General features: G+C 37.3%; 1 protein-coding gene across 5 annotated transcripts in view; it reads right to left on the reverse strand.

The window, feature by feature from the left end:
- RASAL2 (RAS protein activator like 2) overlaps positions 1-24,064 on the reverse strand; it is a 388,281-nt gene that overhangs the window by 320,416 nt on the left and 43,801 nt on the right. The window contains exon 1 of one of the 5 annotated variants that reach the window (XM_063716906.1): positions 23,896-23,971. The exons of the other annotated variants lie outside the window; for them this stretch is intronic. The gene's annotated coding sequence lies outside the window, so the exon portion shown is untranslated. Of the gene's footprint in view, positions 1-23,895; positions 23,972-24,064 lie in introns of those variants that run through there. 5 annotated transcript variants of the gene reach the window in all.

A 24,064-nucleotide genomic window follows, 5' to 3' on the forward strand; every position in this document is an offset into this window, starting at 1 on the left:
TATGTACCTAAGAATATCACTGTATCAGGCTTTTAACACTGACCTTAATCACTGTGTTTTTTAAAAAAGAATATTTATTAGAAAGTGTAATAATATTTCATGTCTTTAGCTCGTTTTCTCTGTTCTCTGTCTACTCAACAGGTCACGTTAAATGTCTGCCATCTAAAAATCCATCACTAGAATTATTGAGTGGTTCAAAAAGAAGTATACACTTTAGTTGAAGTTTGTGACTCATATATACACTTTCATGTGTATTTCTTTCAAATAAAAAAAATGCATCTGAGCACAGCTGACATTCTGACACAGAAAATATACATCTTCCCTAATCTCACCCATAACTTACTATTATAACAACCAAAGTGTCACATTAACACTCATATATTCGAAGTTTATTGTTCATAAGGAGTCCATTAAACCAACACATTACTCATATGTATTCTAAAACTACCTGATATAATGAGAAGGGGAAAAGGGTAGAAATCACACAATTAATCCTTACTTAGAGATAATTTTTATAACATATAAAGTTTAATAAATGAGAGAGAATTTTAAAAACAATAATTTAAATCACCATTGTTCCTAAATCAATAGCTTGATTTCTTTGCATTCAGGTATATGCTTTCAGCAGCAAATACTGAGTAATATGGTAGCTCAATTCATCTTTAATCTGCTTCAAATTAAATCATTTTTAAACTTCCAGTTAGAAATTCTTGAGCTGTGAGTTTCTATTACTGCACAGCAATTACAAGCTCCCAGCTGTGCAATAAATATTATCTGAACAGAACTTCTTAAAATACCCTTTACAATTAAATACCTAGTAACCATTAAACAAGGCAAGAAATATAAGGTTTGGGGTTGTGGGGTGAAGAGCAAGCAAACATTGTTTTACAACAGGTTTCTGGAAACTATCAACTCAAATAGCAGATTACTAATTATTGAGAAGGAGATGGGATCTTGGTTCTAAGAATCTCTGTAACAACTTGGATACAGATGTAATAGAGCCTAACTAAATTATCCCTTGCAAAGACAGAGGTGTAATATTCTCAACAAAGTCCTGTAGGGTACACCCAGTCAGTTGACAGTCATCTGTGGTAAAGTCATTCATGGGGGCTTTCAGCAGAATGGAGGGAGAAAGTCCAACATATTCAGCATACTCTCTAAAGAAAAAGAAAAAAAAAAAAAAAGACTGGCAAGACAACAGTGATCCAGCAAGATCTGTCTCCTACATCACAAAAGATGTAGGAGGCTGCTTTAGAACTGACTAAAAAAGTTCCCTGGAAAACAGTAACAGATTTTTTTTAAGGCAACGTAAATTATAACTATAGGATGTCAACATCGTACTTCTAAAATTTTTTTTTTTTTTTTTGCTGGTTTATAATGTACTGAGTGAGCTATGTTCTTCAGGGGTTAAAAAAAACTTTCTAAAAATGCCTTAAATTTTTAAAATAAATGGCAAATTTATCAGGGGAAATGTACATAAATAATAATTTAAAAATTTTATTAGAAGACAAAGAGCATGAAACTTGATGATACTCAGAATTGAGTAGTCTAGATCAGAATGATATGTATGTCCAAGAACTTTAGAATATTAGAGTATTTTCTAATGACCCCTGGGGCAACAGAAGAATACAGAATCAAAATCCTATTTCCTGGTACTATATCTAGATTATATACCCAAACTCTCCTTTAATTAATAATTATGAATCTGGCCAGGCGCAGTGGCTCACGCTTGTAATCCCAGCACTTTGGGAGGCCGAGGTGGGTGGATCATCTGAGGTCAGGAGTTCAAGACCAGCCTGACCAACATGGAGAAACCCCGTCTCTACTAAAAATACAAAATTAGCTGGGCGTGGTGGCACATAACTGTAATCTCAGGTACTCAGGAGGCTGAGGTAGGAGAATCGCTTGAACCCAGAAGGCAGAGGTTGCGGTGAGCCAAGATGGCACTCTTGCACTCCAGCCTGGGCAACAAGAGTGAAACTCTGTCTCAAAAAATAATTATTATTATTATGATGAATCTATTATACCAATAGCTGATATCCCAATAAAACGAGACAAGTATACACTATGTGCCCCCTGATAGAAGTACACAATAACTTAAGATGTGCTCTTGCAATGTTTATCCAAAGAAGATATATGAATGACCAATATGCACATGCAAAGATGTTCAACTTAATTAGTCATCAGGGAAATGCAAATTAAAACAACAAATTTAATATCACTTTTCACCCAATAGACTGGTTATAATCAAAAAGTCAAACATTAACAAATGTTGTCAAGGATGTGGAGAAAGTAAAGCCCTCATACATTGCTGATAGGAGTGTAAAACAGTGTGACCACTTTGGAAAATAGTTTGGCAGATCCTTAAAAAATTAATCATAGGCTAGGCAGTGTGGCCCACTGCTGTAATCCCAGCACTTTGGGAAGCCAAGGCCAGAGGACTGCTTGAGCCCAGAAGTTCAACACCAGCCTGGACAACACAGGGAGACCCATGTCTCCACAAAAAATTTTAAAAATTAGCTAAATGTGGTGATGCATGGTTATAGTCCCAGCTACTTAGAAGACTGAGATGGGAGGATCACTGGAGCCCAGGAGTTCAAGGCTGCAGTGAGCCATGATGGTGCCACTGTACTCCAGCCTGGAGTACAGAGCAAGACCCCATCTCTTTAAAAAAAAATCAATCAGGCCATGCACGGTGGCTCACACCTGTAATCCCAGCACTCTGGGAGGCTGAGGCAGGTGGATCACCTGAGTTCAGGAGTTTGAGACCAGCCTGACCAACATGGTGAAACCCTGTCTACTAAAAGTACAAAAATTAGCCGGGCGTGGTGGCAGGCGCCCATAATCCCAGCTACTCAGGAGGCTGAGGCAGGAGAATCGCTTGCACCCTGGAGGTAGAGGTTGCAGTAAGCCAAGATCGCACCATTGCATTCCAGCCTGGGCAACAAGAACAAAATTGCGTCTCAAAAAAAAAAAAAATGATATCATAGAATTACATTATCTAGCAATTCCATTCCTCGATGTCTATATACACAAGAAAAAAAAAAAAACTTGTGTCTGCACAAAAATTCGTACACCAAAGTTTACAGTAGCATTATTCTTAGCCAAAAACGTATATTAACTGGTGAAAGGCCAAACAAAATACGGTGTATTCATACAATGGACTACTACTCAGCATTAAGAAACAACCAGTCATTGCTACAACATGGATGAACCTCAAAAATATGCTCAGTGAAAGAAGCCAGATACAATAGAACACATATTGTATGATTCCGTTTATATTAAGTATCCCCAAAAAGCCAATTTATAAAGACAGAAGTAGATTAGTGGTTGTCTACGTCTGGGGTTGAAAATAAGGACTTACTATAAATAGGCACAAAGTTTATTTTTAGAGTAATCAAAATGTTCTATTGAATTAGACTGCTGTAATAGTTGTAAAACTGTAACTATACATAGATCACTTAAAACCAGTGTATTTTATATTAAATATTATGTACATTTCACCTCAATAAAGCTAATCTTTTTAAAGTCATCTTACCAAAAAATGTCTAAATCAGATTAAGCTTGTGGATCTAACTATAAACATAGAGAACATGCAGGGGAGCAAGAGGAAATATTAATGATACCACAAGGATAAAATCAGCAAAATCTACACTATGGGAAACTATAGAAGATAATCAACCCTGTTTCTTTGACAAAACATTGCAAAAAGGGGGTTGGGAGAGAGAAAGAATCTATAAATTAAGAGAGATCTAGAAATATAACAACTACCAAAATGTATGAAATTTATCTGGATCACATTCAAATACATTAAACTGTAAGACAATAGGGGAAATAAATATCTATTGGATATTAGATTATTTTTAAGAAATGATTACTAATTTGGAGGGATGGAATAATGATGTTGTGCTGAGTCCTTATCTTTTAGAGATATATACTGAATTATTTACTGAAATAATGTCTGAGATTTGCTTCAACATAATCTGAAAGGGTGTGACTGGAAAGTAAACAGGTTCAAACGAAACAAGACTGGCCATGAGTTGACCACTGTTGAAGCTGAGTAATGGTTACATGGGACTCATTAAATTATTTTTTCCACTTTTGTGTAAGTATAAAATTTTCTACTGAAAAAGGTGTTTTTTTTGTTTTGTTTTGTTTTTTTGAGACAGAGTCTAGCTCTGTTGCCAGGCTAGAGTGCAGTGGCCCAATCTCGGCTCACTGCAACCTCCGCCTCACAGGCTCAAGTGATTCTCCTGCCTCAGCCTCCCGAGTAGCTGGGACTACAGGCACCTGCCACCACGCTTGGCTAATTCCAGGCACCAGTCTCAAGTCCTGGAGGGGCCACCCATACTTCTGACTGACCAGCTATAAATCAGGGGTCTCCACAACAACCTCTTCATATTCAATAATTTGCTAGAATGACTCACAAAACACTGTACTTATATTTATGGTTTATTATAAGAGATACAACCCAAGAACAGTCAAATGAAAGAGATGCATAGGGCAAGTTAAGATGGGGAAGAGGGACACACAGTTCCCATGCCTTCTCCATGTGAACCACCCTCCCAGTACCTCCATGTGTTCAATCCAGAAGTTCACCCAACACTGCTGTTTTAAGGAAGAGCTCCTATAGGACTCAATCTCTAGCCTCTACTTCCCCCAGAGGTTGGTGAGTGAAACTGAAAATTTCCATCCTCTAATCACATGGTCTGTCTGGTGACCAGCCATATCCCGAGGCAATTCAGTGGCTCCACACTAAGTCACCTCACCAGCATAAATTTAGGTGTAATCAAAAGGAACTTCTTATGACTAACGAAACACTCTCCTAACACTCAGGAAACTCCATGAGTCCAAGGAACTCTGTGCCAGGAACAGAGACAAAGACCAAACATAAAATTTACTACACCTCAGCCAGGATATTAAGTTCATCTCCAGGTAGGCCTTTCCACAGGACTATACAGACGTCCTCTGGGTACAGTGGAACAGCTGGCTTCCTCCAGAAAGAACAACCCAAGTACCAAGGCAGAAGTTTATAATTATTTTCATGACCCAGCCTCAGAAAGCACAAATCATCACCATCCACTGTATTCTATTGCTGACACAGAGTCAACCAGCTATAATTCAGTGTGGAAGGGGACTACACTAGTGTGTAAACACCAGGAGCCTTGGATGATCGGAGGCCATTTTGGAGGTGAGCTACCACAATATACAATCATTTCTGGTTATTAGCAATAGTTATGTTCTACCATATCACTGCAAACACCGAATGAGTCAATACTGAACCACTTAGCGAATATGAGAAATACAAGGTTAGGTTCCTGTAAGCCTCTGGTCACAATATTTTCATCAACTGATCAATACATAATCTTGTTTAATGTGTGTTTCTGTTTAAAATATCTTATTTTATTTTATTTTTGAGACAGAGTCTCGCTCTGTTGCACAGGCTAGAGTGAAGTGGTGCGATCTCGGCTCACTGCAACCTCCGTTTACTGGGTTCAAGCAATTCTCCTGCCTCAACCTCTGAGTAGCTAGGACCACAGGCATGTGCCACCACATCTGGCTAATTTTTGTATTTTTAGTAGAGACAGGGTTTCACCATGTTGGCCAGGTTGTTCTCAAATGCCTGACCTCAAGTGATCCACCCGCCTGGGCCTCCCAAAGTGCTGGGATTACTTACAGGCATGAGCCACCATGTCCGGTGGCTAAAGCACCTTATTTTATACTGTTGATTCATTAACATTGAACTCATGGTCAACAGTCTAAATAAAGCTTATTCAACACTCATATTTTCTCCAGAAGGTACAGCATAGCCTTCTTGCACTTACAAACACTAGACAACACTTCAGCACTTCATATGGCACCATTTAAACAGCCATATCACCAAGAAAAAGCAAAAAAAAAAAAAGTGAAAAAAATCATGGCACTAAATAGCAAAAAGGATGCTTATTTACAGTATAACAGCTGAAATAATAAGGCAGAGTGTTGCTTTTTTCCCACCTCATCTGGGAAGATGAATGACTGGTGACTCAAATTTTTTGCTGCTCTGCAAGTAGCCACAAAAACAACAGAAGTATTGATTTGGGGGTTAAAAATAAAATTTAACAAGCAGGTGAATTTGCAAACACAGACTCCATGAATAATGATGAATAATGAGGATCCAATGAATATACAAACAGACAATCCCACAGAAGCAACAGGTTTTAGAAGTGTTCAATATTTTTATATTGAAATACTTGAATTAAATTCCTAAAGTCCACATCAATGTAACAACAGATAACATTTTATCTTCTATGGAGAAAATCAGTAGATTCTTATTTTGGTTTAAAAAACACCTAACAGGCCAAGAGCGCGGTGGATCACGCCTGTAATACCAGCACTTTGGGAGGCCAAGGTGGGTGGATCACCCGAGGTCAGGAGTTTGAGACCAGCCTGCCCAACATGGTGAAACCCATCTCTACTAAAAATACAAAAATTAGCCAGGCGTGAGGGCTAATCTCAGCTACTTGGGAGGCTAAGGTGGGAGAATCACTTGAACCCAGGAGGTGGAGGTTGCGGTGCGCCGAGATCATGCCGCTGCACTCCAACCTGGATGACAAAGTGAGACTCCGTCGCAAAAAAATAAATAACCCAACAGTTATGCCCAATTTCTTAATTTACTCAGTCAACAATTTCTTAATTTAATCAGTCAACAATACAAGGCTTTTAATTATTAAAAACATCACAGAAAATCTATGAAAAGATGAAAAGTTTCATAATCAAGCTTATCGAATGAATTGACAAGGAACTAACTTACAATTCTAACTCTCCTAAAATAGGATAGTACCTTTAAAAATAGAAAAAGTAGAAGTTGAACCATCTAAAGCAGAAACCAATACTAACAGAACTCACAAAATTTATATACTGGGGGTTGTGGCAGTCTCTAAATCTGGTCCAGTAACAATCATTCCTAGTCTAATTGTTTCCGTTAGTTAATGAAGGAGGATCAATGGTCAAACAACAGATAATTAAGTATCAGAGTGATCCTATTTGCATGTTAAATGTAATTTATTTTTAAGTACAACAGAGAATCATTCAGACTGCATTATTTGATCAAATCTGCCTTCCATCTAGAAAGGTGGTAGAAGGAAACATGATAGGAAACATATTTAAACAGAATACAGGACAGTTTTAATTTCATACAAAGAAGAAAGAATATTCTTGACTACTTTCTTCCAATTTGGCTCACAGAGAAGACGTGGACTCTGTGATACTCAAAGTTTGGCAAAAAGGTAAATTAAAAATTAATGCACAATATGGAAAAAGACAAAGACAGCAACTACTATGAGGCAAATAACAGAAAATTATGAGATGACAAACAGAAAGAAAGAATACAATGATTAAAGAGGTACTGGCAAAAATTTTGAGGTTAAGAAAAAAATGAATTAAATTCACAACAATTTTAGAGTATTTTATACTGACAATTTGTACAACAACCGGAAATAAAAAATAAATCTACCTTTGTTATGTTTTACTTAACCAGATTTTGGCATATTCCTTAAGATAACAGATTAAAATTCCTACAAATACCTAGTATATTCCCTTTTATAGAGTAAACACATACACACAAAAATCTAAGAACATAAACTCTTCTTGTATTATCTGTAAGTTTAGAATCTCTAAAAGGCTTAATTTTCATATCATTAATACCCAAATTAGTGAGTAATTTGGAGACAGTTTATGTCCTAGAATAATCTAACTCAACAAGGGTATTTTTACATGGGTTTAGGTCATTCATATGGCACAATCCCCCTTAATAAAATACTTCTGTCATCTATACTTAGGAAAAAAGAAGGAAAGGAAGGGGAAAAGAGAGGAAGAAAGAGAGAGAATGAGAATAGGAATCCAGCTGTCATAGTCATTTGTTTTCCAGATCGGAGAAAGAGAAGATGGATGGGAAATTAAAGTAAAACAAAACAGTTTACAAAATTACAAAGAGAATCTCCAAGATTATCTAAATAAACCCACGTATTTACATACTGATATTCATATAAGTGTACAGTAACAACTTTGAGTAGCCATGGACAACTCTCCAAATTTCTAAATCTAATTCAGTTAATGGTAAAGGGGTTGGGTGAGGTGTCTCATGCCTGTAATCCTAACACTTTGGGAGGCTGAGGTAGTGTATTGCTTGAGCTCGGGAGTTTGAGACCAGCCTGGGCAACATGGCAATCCTGTCTCTACAAAAAATACAAAGTAGCCAGGCATGCTGGTGCACACCTGTAGTCCCAGCTGCTTGGGGAGCTGAGGCAGGAGGATCACTTAAGCTCAGGAGGTTGAAGCTGCAGTGGGCCAAGATCACACCACTGCACTCTAGCCTGGCTGACAAAGTGAGACCCTATCTCAAAAAATAAATAAATAAATAAGAATGAATAGATTAACCACATTAGGCCTATTGACTATGCGTTTAATAAAATTACTGTGCTTAAATTCACCACTTAAGAGATGCTAACTAAATGGCTTTCCTCCAAACAATTTATAGTGTATACATAAAACTTGCCCCGCAGGGGTCAAAACTGAAAGTCAAAGCACTTTACCAAGCCTTACCCTTTTCTATCACTTCTTTAATCCCTTACTCATGGTTAAGCCCCCTTTCAAAAAAAAAAAGTGAGCAAAGAAAATAAATGAACACTGGAGAAATGTTAGTTATTCCAGTGTAGATGCTTATAGTCAACTAACAACTCAATCACTCAATCATTTTATTTTTTTAATTAATTTATTTATTTTGAGACAGAGTCTTACTCCGCTGCCCAGGCTGGAGTGCAGTGGCGTAATCTCGGCTCACTGCAACCTCCGCCTCCTGGGTTCAAGTGATTCTCCTGCCTCCGCCTTCCAAGTAGCTGGGATTACAGGCATGCACCACCATGCCTGGCTAATTTTTTGTATTTTTAGCGGAAGCAGGTTTTCACCATGTTGGCCAGCCTGGTCTCGAACCCCTGACCTCAGGTGATCCACCCGCCTTGGCCTCCCAAAGTGCTGGGATTACAGGTGTGAGCCACCAAGCCCAGCCCAATCACTCAATCATTTTATAGTAAAGCTGGAAATTGAAATCCACATAAATTTGGGAATAAGTTGCTCAGTAAGATGAACTTTCTCCTGTTGCACATATGTATACAACCTAGTTATATTACTATTACTGCAGGCATCTCAGACAACCAAGGAAAGATCAGCTTGCCTCGTATAATCCCATTTATTTGCCAAAGGGAGCCTGTGTGCTCATATATATTTTAATGGTTTGTTCATATTCACTTACCACTTTACTGTTTATATAAACTAGCTTTTCTTTTCTTTTTTTTTTTTTTGAGACGGAGTCTCACTCTGTAGCCCAAGCCAGAGGGCAGTGGTACGACTGCAACCTCCACCTCCGGGGCTCAAGCGATTCTCCTGCTTCAGCCTCCCAAGTAGCTGGAACTACAGGCACGCACTACTACGCCCAGCTAATTTTTTGTATTTTTAGTAGAGGGAGGGTTCTGCCATGTTGCCCAGGGTGGTCTGTAACTCCTGAGCTCAGGTGATCCGCCCACCTCGGCCTCTCTAAGTGCTGGGATTATAGGCATGAGCTACCGCGCCCAGCCATAAACTAGCTTTAAAAGGGCAGAATAGAAGATAGAGATGAAGACAATTAAAATATTCAATTCTCTGAATATAAAAGTTCAAAATAAAACGATTCAGTTACCTACCACAAGTATCTACATTGACAAAACCAATTTTAAGAAAGACTTAATTACAGCTAAAATCTGTAACCTCAGAAATTATTCAAGTTGTATGAAATAAATGAATGAATCTTAAGAGAGAAACAGCCAAAGGCTACTGCTAAAAGGAAACATTTTATGCTATTAAGTAATTTTGGCATTCACGCCAACCCTTTATATAGACATCTCCACCTGCAGGTTAGCCTGACATACACCTGCTGAGACCAAGTTGATGTGGAAAAGGTTGCTGCCATCCATCACAGTGAAAATTAATAGCTTTTAATAGCTGAAGAAATAATGATATGGCACAGCAATCTTGTAGCAAATATAATTTGCTACCAAAAAAAGCATAGGCAAAGTCCATTCATAACATTCCCTTCCCATGGCCACCTACATGTTAATTCATTATTCAAATGCCAAAGACAGCAGCAGGCACACATACTCAGCCAACAAGTCACCATTATAAAAGCTGCATAAACATTTCCTGCTCAATCACCTAAGAATAATAGAATGAGACAAGAAGATGTTTTCCAAGTATTTCAGTAATAAAACCTGTAACAGCTTTGAAAACAGCATGATTACATGCAAAAATGGCCGCAACCAGTATTCTTTGAGCATCTCATGGAATAATTTATATATCCCAAATTTTCTCTAATTATTTTTGAACATAAGAAAACAAAGAATGCAATCTGACTGTAAGTGTTAAGCATTATATAGCTAAATAAAGCCTGCAAGGCTTCGCCTACATCAGTTTGCAAAGGATAAACTCAAAATCCTCTTAGGACTACAGAGCTTGAATATAACAAGTAAATAAGGACAACCATTCCTCTCTGTTGTGAAAAATCAAAGTATAATCTGTATTATTTTCCAGAAGTACCTTTTTAAAGCCCTCTGAATACAAGTCCATGGCAACTGTCTGTGTTTTTTCCAATAGGAATTTATAAAAGACACCTTGCTAATGGAAAATATACTGAAAATTTGCAATAATCAATAAAATTTGCAGAATTACCTATCATATCTCAGTAGAAACAAAAACTATTACTTCTCTCACTATAGAAGAGAATGCTATTTTCCTATCCAATATATACTCTCTTCCTTCCTCAATAATGGATCCCCAATTTTATTTGGAGTAGCAATTCATCTAGGTTAGTTTTCCAGTTTCCCTTATAGCTAGGTATGACCATGTGTGTGAGTTTTGGCTAATGGGTGCAAATGTGTGGGACTTTCTGGGAAAGTCGCCTATAGGTAGTTGGCTTAACTGAAGGGTGGAGTCATTGGTCCACTTCCTCTTTGCTGCTACCTAAGGATACTGATGCAATGGCAGAAGGTCCTGTAGGCACAGTTGTCCATAAGGTCAACTGGCCATACCAGATGATGACAGGAAGAAGAGGAAACTGGTCCCTAATGACTACCCGTTCCTACCTGTTTCCAGTCTTCTTTTATAAACTTCTATTTTGTTTAAGCCACTTTTATTTTTGAGTTTTGTTTTATGCTGTCAAACTTAAAACTAATATACTCCTTTTTTTTTTTTTTTTTTTTGTCAAAGTCACAATTTGGGCCCTAAAACATAATCCTGCTCAGAGCAAGGGAAAAAAGGCAAGCCTTTTCAAACATAACTCTACCAGCCAGCTGTTATGGCAAGGGAAAAAAGAAAGCATCTAGATAAATATCTATCAAAATTAACTTTAAGAGAAATATTCTCTTTCCTTAAAAGCCCTTATTTTTTAAGATACTAGAAAATAAGTTACTATAAAAAGTGGTGGTCTGGGAGCTGAAAACAAAACAAAAAAATCCTCTTTTCTACATTTTTTAGTTTTCTGGCATATTTTTGAAGATTTTACAGTCCCAAATGAGTCAAATGCCTATTTGTTTTTTGAATAAACAATGGACTTGTCATCTGATATATGTTTCTAAACTTATGTATTACAGAAAACATCACTATCCATTTGTAAAAAACTCATTCTGGAAAATACCTTTCTCTTGTGTTTGCTACGAAATAACTTTCCAAAGAGCTTTTTGGTAATTTTGACATGAAAAAACGACAGCATTCATTTATTTCCCACTTCAAAATCAATGGCCCAGAACTTAAAACATATTTTTATAAAGATGTTAAGCTTACTACATCAGGTAATAACAAAAGGATACTAAATAATAACAGTTCAAACCTAACTCCTGTTGTATGAGTATGCAATTATTCCAGCTGACAGCTCTGAAGATACGAAATTTTTCTGGTCATCTAAAATATATGTGTATAGTTGCTATGTATAAATCCATGGGCAAATCTCCTAGAATGATTTAGAAAAAGACTAAAGCACATTTCTTATCAAAACTGAATAGTGATTATTTAAACTGATAACCACTAACTGCATTATTCCAAAGTCATATTACACAACCATTTATAAACAATGGTTTACACTGGTCATTTAATAGTTCCTCTACAATTCTTTTACTCCATTCCCAAAAAAGGATGTCAAAAATACTTAAATAACCTAAAAAAGTCAAAAAAGCAAATATTAATTAACTCACTCCTTCTCAAATATTTAGAGATTACCTACTACGTGTCAAGCACAGTGATGATACACAGTATTAGGCAATAGACAGAAATTCTTCTTTCATAAAGCTTTCAAAGTGGAGGAAAGAGAAACAATTTTAAAATATTTTTAAAAATCAATACAGAATGTGAAGAGCTGTAAATGAAACAGAATAACATGATTTTTAAAAAGGGGAAATTGTAATATATGTTGAACTCATTCCACAGAATGTTTTGTTGGCCCACAAAGTGTCTTAAAAATCAAGATTAGCCAAAGGGGTAGAAGAAAAATACAGAATCGGTGTCAGAGAAGCTGAGAGAAGAAAGGAAGTGATCAGCTTTCTCTCTGTATGGAACCTATCTGTGCAGAGAGGTTAAGTAGGAGGACAGAAAGTGTCCACTGGGCTCAGCAACATGGAGTTTATGGTGACTTCTCAAGAGCATATTAGAGCGTTAGTCAGACTGGAGTCAATAAATGAGACAGAGAGGGAAATAGAAACTGAACACACACACAACTCTTGAGACATTCAACAGTGACAAGAATAATAATGAGAGAGTGAAAAGAAATTATTCCTGGTAGTAGGTAATAATGATACTATAACACCACCTATGATATAACACCTATGACATAACCACCTATATAGGAAACTTCATTTCTTTCATTCATCATAGGCTCAATGATAGGTGTTTTTGGTTTTGCTTTAGATACTTGACTGCCTCCATTTCAGGTTTCCCTTTCTCTTTTGAAAATGTATTTTTAATTGTATAAGTAATACATGAATGTATTCTACTTATCAAAAAAAATACCAAACAATAGAAATAAAGCAAAATTATCCTTTAACCACCCCCACTTCCCAATCCCAGTTCCATCAGAGGGCTTACACTTACCAATCTCATGTATATTTTTTTCTATACATTTGCATACACTGATGCATATGTAGGACCATATATTTGGTTTTTTAGGTATAATTCGTTTACATAAATGTTAACGTATTCTATCAATTATTCTGCAATTTGCTTTAGTCCCCTAAAGTATCTTGGGAATCTTTCCATATAAATTCATATAGATCTACAATGGCAGGTTAATTTAATGATTTGGGGTTTTTTAAAAATCTGCTTCAAAAAACTGCAGCAAAGGCCTGAATAAAAAACACCCTTTTTAAAAATCTGTCTTCCATGCATTCTCAATGAAGGTAGTATCACTCATAATAGGGCAGATATTGGTTCTTCAGGAATGTAAAAATCTTAGCCATGAAAATGGTTTATGGACCTCCAAAGCCCATAAATATAAATACATTACATCTATGATATTATAGACAAATATATATTACATCTATGTTAAAATTATCATAGATAATTAAATATAAATTACATCTATATATAAATATACATTATAAATAAACATACATTACATCTATGATATTAAAATTTAATGGTGGGTGATAGGGTTTGAATATGTGTTCCTTTCAAATCTCATGTTGAAATGCGGTCTCCAGTCAGGTCTTTTCAAAACTATCAAGCAGACAGTGAGGGCCTGTGAAGTGTGCCAAAGAAATAATCCCCTGCCTTATCACCAAGCTCCTTCAGGAGAACAAAGAACAGGCCATTACCCAGGAGAAGACTGGCACTAGATTTTACCCATATGCCCAAATCTCAGGGATTTCAGTATCTACTATTCTGGGTAGATACTTTCACTGGTTGGGCGGAGGCCTGCCCTTGCAGGACAGAAAAGGCCCAAGACGTAATAAAGGCACTAATTCATGAAATAATTCCCAGATTCGGACTTCCCTGAGGTTTACAGAGTGAAAATGGCCCCGCTTTCAAGGCTGCAGTAACCCAGGGAGTATCCCAGGCAATAGGCATACAATATCACTTACACTGCGCCTAGAGGCCACAATGCTCAGGAAAAGTCGAGAAAATGAACGAAACACTCAAACAACATCTAAAAAAGCTAATCCAAGAAACCCACCTCGCATGGCCTGCTCTGTTGCCTTTAGCCTTACTAAGAATCCGAAACTCTCCCCAAAGAGCAGGACTTAGCCCATACGAAATGCTGTATGGACAGCCCTTCCTAACCAATGACCTTGTGCTTGACCAAGAGACAGCCAACTTAGTTGCAGATATCACCTCCTTAGCCAAATATCAACAAGTTCTTAAAACATTACAGGGAACCTGTCCCCGAGAGGAGGGAAAGGAATTATTCCACCCTAGTGACATGGTATTAGTCAAGTCCCTTCCCTCTAACTTCCCATCCCTAGACACATCCTGGGAAGGACCCTACCCAGTCATTTTATCTACCCCAACCGCAGTTAAAGTGGCTGGAGTGGAGTCTTGGATACATCACACTCAAGTCAAACCCTGGATACTGCCAAAGAACCCGAAAATCAAGGCGACGGTGCTAGCTATTCCTGTGAATCTCTAGAGGATCTGACCTGCTCTTCAAGAGACAACCGTGAGGAAAGTAACTAGAATCGTGGATCTTTGTGGCCCTCCCTTGTCGTATTTTTCTTTTTACTGTTCTCTTACCCCCTTTCACTCTCACTGCACCTCCTCCATGCTGCTGTACTACCAGTAGCTCCCCTTACCAAGAGCTTCTATAGAGAACGCAGCTTCCCGGAAATATTGATGCCCCATCATATAGGGGTTTTTCTAAAGGAAACCCCACTTTCACCACCCACACCCATATGCCCCTGCACTTTAGGCCATACATTTCAATCCCTGTATCTTTAACCTCCTTGTTAAGTTTGTCTCTTCCAGAATCAAAGCTGTAAAACTACACATCGTTCTTCAAATGGAGCCCCAGATGCAGTCCATGACTAAGATCTACCGCGGACCCCTGGACCAGCCTGCTAGCCCATGCTCCAATGTTAATGACATCGAAGGCACTCCTCCCGAGGAAATCTCAAATGCACAACCCCGACTACGCCCCAATTCAGCAGGAAGCAGTTGGAGCAGTCGACGGCCAACCTCCCCAACAGCACTTGGGTTTTCCTGTTGAGAGGGGGTACTGAGAGACAGGACTAGCTGGATTTCTTAGGCCGACTAAGAATTTCTAACCTTAGCTGGGGAAGGTGACTGCACCTACCTTTAAACACAGGGCTTGTAATTCAGCCCACATCTGACCAATCAGGTAGTAAAGAGAGGTCATTAAAATACTAATTAGTCTAAAAACAGGAGGTAAAGAAATAATCAAATCATCTCTCGCCTGACAGCACAGGGGAAGGGACAATGATTGGGATATAAACCCCAGGCATTCGAGCTGGAAGTGGGCAACCCCCTTTGGGTCCCCTCCCATTGTATGGGAGCTCTGTTTTCACTCTATTAAATCTTGCAACTGCAAAAAAAAAAAAAAAAAAAAAAAAGAAAGAAAAGAAAAGTGGTTTCCAGTGTTGGAGGTGGGGCCTGGTCAGAGGTGTTTGGATCACAGGGGTGGATCCTCATGAATGGCTTGGCACCATTCCCTTGGTGATAAGTGAGCTCTCGCTCTGAGTTCACATAAGACCTGGTTGTTTAAAAAGTATGTAGTGCCTCCCCCACTCTTTCTTGCTCCTACTCTGGCCATGTGATGTGCCTGCTGCCCTTTTGCCTTCCGCTTCCTGAGGCCCTCATCAGAATCTGATGCCAGTGCCATGCTTGCATAGCCTACAGAACCATGAGCCAATTAAACCTCTTTTCTTTATAAATTAACAGTCTCAGGTATTTCTTTATAGCAATGCAAGAATGACTGAATACACTGGGGGTCTAAAGGACTTCTTAGGATTTTGCTTTTCAAGTAAAACACGTGAGGAGTTCACAAATTTAAAATTATGAAAAACTGGAGGCAAACAAGATGTCCTTTAACAGCTAAATGTATAAACTGTGGTACATCCAATACAATGGAGATTCACTGATTTTTTTAAATGAGTTATCAAGCCACAAAAAGTCATGGAGGAACCTTTTAACTGCATATTGCTAAACGAAAAAGGCCAGGCTACATACGGTCTGACTCCAACCATGTGACATTCTGGAAAAGGCAAAACTATAGAGACAGTAAACATATCCGTGATTGACAGGGTTTCAGGGGGAGGAGAGAATGGATAAAGAGGAGAAACACAGGGTATTTTCAGGGCAGTAAGCTATCCTATATAATACTGTAATGGTAGAGATATGGCATTTCGCATTTGTCAAAACCATAGAACTGTATAATACAAAGAGAGAAACCTAATGTAAACTGATAATGCATCAACATTGGTTCATCAACTGTAACAAACGTACCACACTAAGATAGAACAAATTATGTGTGTTTGGGGGAGAGTGGCACTTGGGAACCCTCTGTATTTTCTGCACAATTTTTCTGCAAACCTCAAACTGCTCTAAAAAATAAAGTCTATTTTAAAAAACAAAAAGGGTCCTTGGAGGAGCAATAATGAAAAAAAGATTGAGAAACACTGCTCTAGTCTTAAAAGACAGTGATTCAAATTTTAAACTTCCAATCTGCTTTCATAGGTTTTAGAATAATATAGAACTGGGTTCAAATTCTGACATTTACCAACAAGGTGACAAGTTCTTTCACCTCTTAGCATTAAAAAGTAGAGGAAAGAATAAGACAAACTTTTAAAAGGGTATTTGTAAAAAGAAAAACATTATGTATAGCAAAGTAAATATAAGTGCACATATAAAGTGCTCTGGTTTTCACAAAGAGGAGCTCATTAAAAGGTACCCTGACTTTTTATCATGAAATATCAAAATTTGTGTACATTTCATTCCCATAAAAGGTAATAGGGTGTTTAGATAATTTTATCACTAATTTACTACAAAGAAAATCACGCTGGAAAAATCCACATTAAAAAAAAACTTATGACAACTGACAATTTTATATGATAATTACAACATAGAGTTCATGTGGTATAGTACCAATAAATAAACAAACAAATAAATAAATAACTTCCCTGCAGTTTCTTCACCTATCATAGGTAACTTTCCGACTCTTGGTAAAAACTGGAAAATATTTTGTCAATAACTCTGTGCCATACTGGGAATTAAAGTTAAGAATATGGAGTAATAGTAAGGAGTAACTTTTAAAAATTCAAAAACACTGTTATCACTCTGAAATTGTCTACTTTTAAGTCAGAAACAGTATATATATCGATAAAAAGGTAAGTAAAAAGTTTATAACTGTAATCAGATAATGAATAATTATAACACTAATCTATTAGATTTAGTGTAGATCATCTGAAAATCACAATTAGAACAAAAACTGAAATGCTCCATTTTTCACAAATATGGTCCTCCAGAAAAAAAGTTCCCTTATTCCCATGAGAGAAAGAAATCTAAACAGAAAGTATATACCACTACAGATTAACAATTCTTCCAAAAAGTTGAGATCCACTAGATATTTTTATTAAAATCTACTCTCTAATATTAATACCAGAAATATGTATAGCAGAAACTTACATCTTATATTAAATACAGAAGACATTCTACTTTTACCACCCTCAATTACCTCTTCTAACCAGTAATCTTCTCTACTTTGTATTTATTATATATCTATAACAACAAGGAATTTACCTTTCTTTTTCAAAATGTCCAATAAAACATGCTTTGTGGTCCACAGATAAAGGGTATTATATAATCTTAAAATTATAAATAAATCAGCCAATCACTGTTATATTTCTAATAGATATTAAAAATAGCTAACACAAATAGCATTTACTAGATGGAAGGAACTGTTCTAAGTACCTTATATATGTAAATTGATTTGATCCTCACAAAAGTCCTTCGAGGTATGTACTATCATCAACTCCATTAGGATGATCAGATGCAGTGACCACACCAAAAGGTATAAATTAAGAATTTTCATATAACTTCATGTCTACTGTCATGTGACTGATAGTAAAATACAGCAATCACAAACATGTATCCTGTTTCAGAGCCCTTAGAATGTGAAAAAAAATGTATGCAACTCAGAATCAAGTTAAATAGGGCATTTTCATACCATTTTAGAGATGAGAGAAATGAGAAAGAGGTTATACAGCTCATTCAAGGTTATATGGCTTATACATAAAATCTCTCTGTTATGAAGAGAGACCAACACAGTGCTGTCTATGATGCCTTAGTGTGTATGATAAAATCAGTTCTAATTCATGAAACGATTCTGAAAAACGATTCTGTAAAACTTTTACATTTGAGATATATTAATATGTGGTATAAAAGAATCACCATTATGATAACAATGTACAAAAGTATATGATATCATTCATATGACTATTTCAGGGAACTTCAGGAGAATCAGCTCATGACTTTAGCATGGTTATCAATTTTTATTCTTTTTTATAAAGGTGACCAAAAGATCTTCAGATTCCAAACAATTCTCTCCCTGTGCAGTCAAATAAAGACATCCATCACCATTTTTCTATTCCCATAATAATCTGAATTCTTAACTCAAGTATCCAAAAATATAGTATTTTTCTTCCTCTTCCTTCTGCACAGCTAACAGAAGGTAGAAAATACACGTGGCACTTCTCCTGACAGCTTCTAGAAAGCACTGAGCAGGAAAGAAGCCAGAGCATCTCTGTTTCCACAATGCCTTTGGCAATACAGAACACCTGCCCTTTAAATCACCCTCACTGGAGTAAGAACAATCTCTATAAAATATGAAGCAGAAATGGCGACTAAAAACAGTACCAACATTAGATTCTTTATATATTCTTCCACAGTTTAAAAAAAGTTATTTGGTATACATTTAACTAAATCATCTGAGTCACAATCATGATTTCTTTGGCCACAAACAAATCATTTCACAAAATCTTTAACTCTACTTTTTGTTGACTATTTGAAAGCATCAGTAAGCATCTGAGGCTTTCTTCCTAAAACCACTGACAAAATTTTTCATTCTGTGAAATGAAATTCCAAAACTTTTAAAAAGTCATTTAAAAGTTAACAGCAGCTAATAAATTAGTGCCCAATATTATGTCCTACTATATACCTCAGATGACAGAAGCATAGGCAATAGACTTCTCTTAGCACCAACAGAAAAAAAGGGGCTGGGACTGTATGTGCCTTAGAAATGTTCCAGAAAATCTGCTTCAGCAACAGTAAAAACGGTGCCACACTCCACAGAAAAACAACAGAGGGAGACAGTAGAACTAACTTTAAATGCTCAATCCCCAACTTCCTTAAAAATGCAGTAATTGGGAGAAAGAGGACAGAGGAAAATATAACTTCAATTCTGCGAGCCGAAGCAAAACAGAGAAGGGAAAGTTCTGTCTCAGACCCTGCAGTTATTTTTAAATTTCTTACTGAGAAAGGATCATAGATCTACATGGACCCCTTCTACCCAAGTTTATTCTCTGGCTTTTGAAAAAAGAATAAAATCCTGAAACTAAGTAATAAACATTAGATTCTAAGACTCTGAATAACAAGAGAAAAATAAATTCCTCCACGGAAGTTAACTGCAGCTTACTGTCTCAAAATTTTGGAAAGCAGAATTATAGCCCTTGTGGATTTAAACTCTCCAATGGTTTCAACTACATTAAAAATTAAATATAAATAAATGTCACAACCTCAAAGGCCCTTAAGATCTGGCTCCTACTTAGCTCTCCAATCTTATCCCCACTACATCTAATTAAAGGACTAAAGCCTTCAATTAGTTCTCAAAATTGTCAAGCTTTTCTTCTTCTAAAGCTCTGAACATATTATTCTCACTGCAGGGACAGGACTAGACCTTCATGTTTGAGTTTAAATATATCTCGTCAGGGACACCTTTTCTTTTCTGGTTGTCTCATCTTTTCATCTTTTTTTTTTTTGAGACAGAGTCTCACTTTGTCACCTAGGCTGGAGTACAGTGGCACAATCTTGGCTCACTGCAACCTCCCTGCAACAGGTTCAAGGAATCATCCTGTCTCAGCCTCCTGAGTAGCTGAGATTACTGGCACCCACCACCACGCCCCAGTAATTTTATATTTTTTGGTAGAGACAGGGTTTCACCATGTTGGCCAGGCTGGTCTCGAACTCCTGACCTCAAGTGATCCTCCTGCCTCAGCCTCCCAAAGTGCTGGGACTACAGGCATGAGCTACCACGCCTTGCCAAGTCCTTTAAGGGAAAAAAATAGAGTATCTAAGAAACACTGGGAAACCCTTCACATAATTTATTTTAATCTTCACAAGAAACCTTAGATACTATTCTTCTAGATGAGGAAATAGATTTGATATGAAGATTAAGCAGCTGGTCCACGGTCCCACAGGTAAAGCAAAGATTCAAGCCCAAATGGGTCTAATGCCAAGTCTACAAACTTTCTGCTACATTATATTGCCTCTCTGTTTGAAAGAAAACTATCTTACCGGAAGGAAATGCTTAATTAAATACAGAGCTACAAAAGGACAGTGGTTTACATAAAAATCTATAAACTGAAAATCTGGATAATTAATTTCATATTCACTACCTTTATTTCTTTTATATTAGCAATCCTAGCTAACTGGGATCATGCTAGATTTAAAAAACAATAGCTATTTATTCTAGACCCAAAGAGTTCATATGGTTGATATGGTTTGTCTCTGTGTCCCCACCCAAATCTCATCTTGAATTGAACTCCCATAATTCCCACATGTTGTGGGAGGGACCTGGTTGGAGATAACTGAATCATGGGGGCGGTTTCCCTATACTGTTCTCGTGTTAATGAATAAGTCTCATGAGATCTGATGGTTTTATCAGGGGTTTCCGCTTTTGCGTCCTCCTCATTCTCTCTTTGCCTACTGCCATCTATGTAAGAGGGGACTTGCTCCTCCTTGCCTTCCGCCATTATTGTGAGGCTTCCCCAGCCACATGGAACTGTAAGTCCAATTAAACCTCTTTCTTTTGTAAATTGCCCAGTCTCAGGTATGTCTTTATCAGCAGCATGAAAATGGACTAATACAATAGTATATGTAAAATGCTATTTCTTTTCTATACTTTATATAATTGCTATAATAGGTAAATCAAGTAGTTAAACTATAGAATTTCTCAGTTTACCCTTAGGAATTCAGCTACTACGTATTCGGAAATGGCTTTTTTTTTATGAACAGACAAGATTTTCAACATTCTCCAATTAAGGTTAATAAATTGGGATAATATTTAGGCCAAATTAATTTGAAAAAGCCATTCACAAGTATTCTGGAAATACAAGCGGACTCCAAAAAGTGTGTGGAAAAAATGGAATTAGATGAAAATAAAAAGTATAAACTTTGTTTCTCAACATAAGCTCCATCAAGGTCAAGACACCTGTAGGCAATAATAACACACATTTAGTCTATCCTTAAAGAACTGAGGGTCCTGCATTAACTATGTCAATGCAGTCTTTTTTACATTTTTAACTGAAGAAAAATGGATACGCTTTATAGATGTTTTAAGATCAGGAAATAAAAAAGTCAGAAGGAGCCAAATCAGGACTGCAGGGTGGATGCCTAATAAATGTGCATCAAAACTATCCCAAAATTGACCTTGTTTGATGAGAAGAATGAGCAAGAGCACTATCATGGTGGAGAAGGACTCTCTGGTGAAGCTTTCCTAGGCATTTTTCTGCTCAAGCTTTAGCTAACTTTCTTAAAATACTCTTACAATAAGCAGATGTTGGCATTCATTGGCCCTCCCAAAAGTCAACAAGCAAAATGCCTTGCATATCCCAAAAAAAAGTGTTGCCATGAGCTTTGTTCTTGATCAGTCTGCTTCTACTCTGACTTCCACCTCTTGGTAGCCAGTGATTTGATTGTACTTTGTCTTCAGGATGTACTGGTAAAACCATGTTCATTTATTGTTATAATTCTTCAAAAAAATCCTTCAGAATGTTGATCCCACCTGTTTGAAATTTCCAGTGAAAGCTCTGCTCTTGTCTGCAATTGATCTGGGAGCAACAGTTTCGGCACCCATTGAGCAGAGTCAGAATTGTGTAAAATGAACCAGCTGAAATGTCTATGGCGTTGGCTATTGTTTTTGCTGTTAATCATCGGTCTCCTTCAATTAGAACATGAAAAAGATTAACTGATGTCAATTGCCTGCCCCTATAGCAGGCTTCACCTTCAACATCATCTAATCCTTCTTCTTTTTTTTTTTTTTTTTTGAGATAGGGTCTCACTTTGCCACCCAGGCTGGGGTGCCATGCCACGATCATGGCTCACTACAGCCTCAACCTTCCAGGCTCAAGCAATCCTCCCACCTCAGCTTCCCAAGTAGCTGGGGCTACTCACTCTAGGCCATGTCCTGAGATTACCCAAATAGCTCTATAGAGAGGTCCACATGATTAACAACTAAGGCTTCCTGCCAACAGCCAGAGAGGAAGTAAAGTCTCCTGACAATAGCCATCCTCCCACCCCAAAGAGGCCTTCAGATGACTTCAGCCTTGCCAACATCTTGCCTACAATGTTATGAGAATCCCTGAGCCAGAACAACTCTGCTAACTGGCTCCTAAATTTCTGAGGCACAAAACTATGTGAGATAATAGATAAATATTCATTGTTTTAAGCTGCTAAGTTTAGGGGTAGTTTGTTATACAGCAATAGGTAAAAAATTTAAGTATCTTTCAATTATTAAATTTCTCACATTGTTTGCACCTCAACTTTTTTCTTTTCCCAACATTCATTAGAATCTTGAGGAGAAAGGCAGCTATTAATTAGAAAAGGTATCTCCACAGGATCCTGTCACACCCTTCCCAGATTTGACAGTCACTCATAAAGAACATAATTAGCTGAAAAGAAATGAGGTGCCCTTTAGATGTTAAGTACAGTAAGAAAGAGAGGCACTGACAAACTTAGCACTCAGGCTCCACTATTACTTACTGGTTTGACTTATTTAAACCTCAGGGGGATTCCCTCTACTCTCTCTTTTATATTTGCCCTGTGGAATGGCTTTCATTGGGAGCAGGGCAAGAGCCCTAATCAGAATTTTTATGAAAACCTAATAACCCTAAAGTACCTAACTACATATCAGACAAATTTTCAAAACTTTGTTAGACAGTGAGTTATAAAGCAACTTACATTACTTCCCTGCCACCACACATTCCCCAACTCCTTACCGCAAAACAAAGTAATTAAAAAAAAAAAAAAAAAAAAAAAAAGAAGTAACAGGGAGCAGAACGTTTTCTGGTGGCATTTAAGATTAAGAAAGTTAAATAACTTCCTTGCACACATACCACATTCAAGTCTGTCCTGCTATTCATAGAGTTGCTAGGTTTACTTGTGGCTGAAACAGTGTCACCAAAGTGATCATGGAAAGGCAGATAACAGGCTTTTTGTTTCATGCCATGATAATATTTATAACAAAAAGGCGGGGGAGCAAAATGCATAAGAGTAAAGCTAATGCCTCAGACAAGTTTACTAAAAAGTTGAAGTGAGGAGAGGAAGAAAGGGATGCAGTAGAAGAATGACAGAAGACAAAGCACTGAGCTCTAAAATATACCAAACTGCACTCTTAATTCATGGATTTCACTTCCCTGCCTCAAACTCTTCTAAAAGTATCATTTAAATTTCTGAATTGTAGGCCGGGCACCATGGCTCACGCCTGTAATCCCAGCACTTTGGGAGGCCGAGGCGGGTGGATCACCTGAGGTCACAAGTTTGAGACCAGCCTGGCTGACATGGACTCTGTCTCTACTAAAAATACAAAAATTAGCTAGGTATGGTGGTGCGTACCTGTGGTCCCAGCTACTTGGGAGGTTGAGGCAGGAGAATCGCTTGAACCCGGGAGGCAGAGGTTGCAGTTAAGCCAAGATCATGCCACTGCATTCCATCCTAGGTGACAGAGCAAGACTCCATCTCAAAAAAAAAAAAATTCTCAATTGTAAAAGGTGAATCAAAACAA

Source organism: Pongo abelii, chromosome 1 (assembly GCF_028885655.2).
Source record: "Pongo abelii isolate AG06213 chromosome 1, NHGRI_mPonAbe1-v2.0_pri, whole genome shotgun sequence".
Taxonomy (NCBI): Eukaryota; Metazoa; Chordata; class Mammalia; order Primates; family Hominidae; genus Pongo; species Pongo abelii.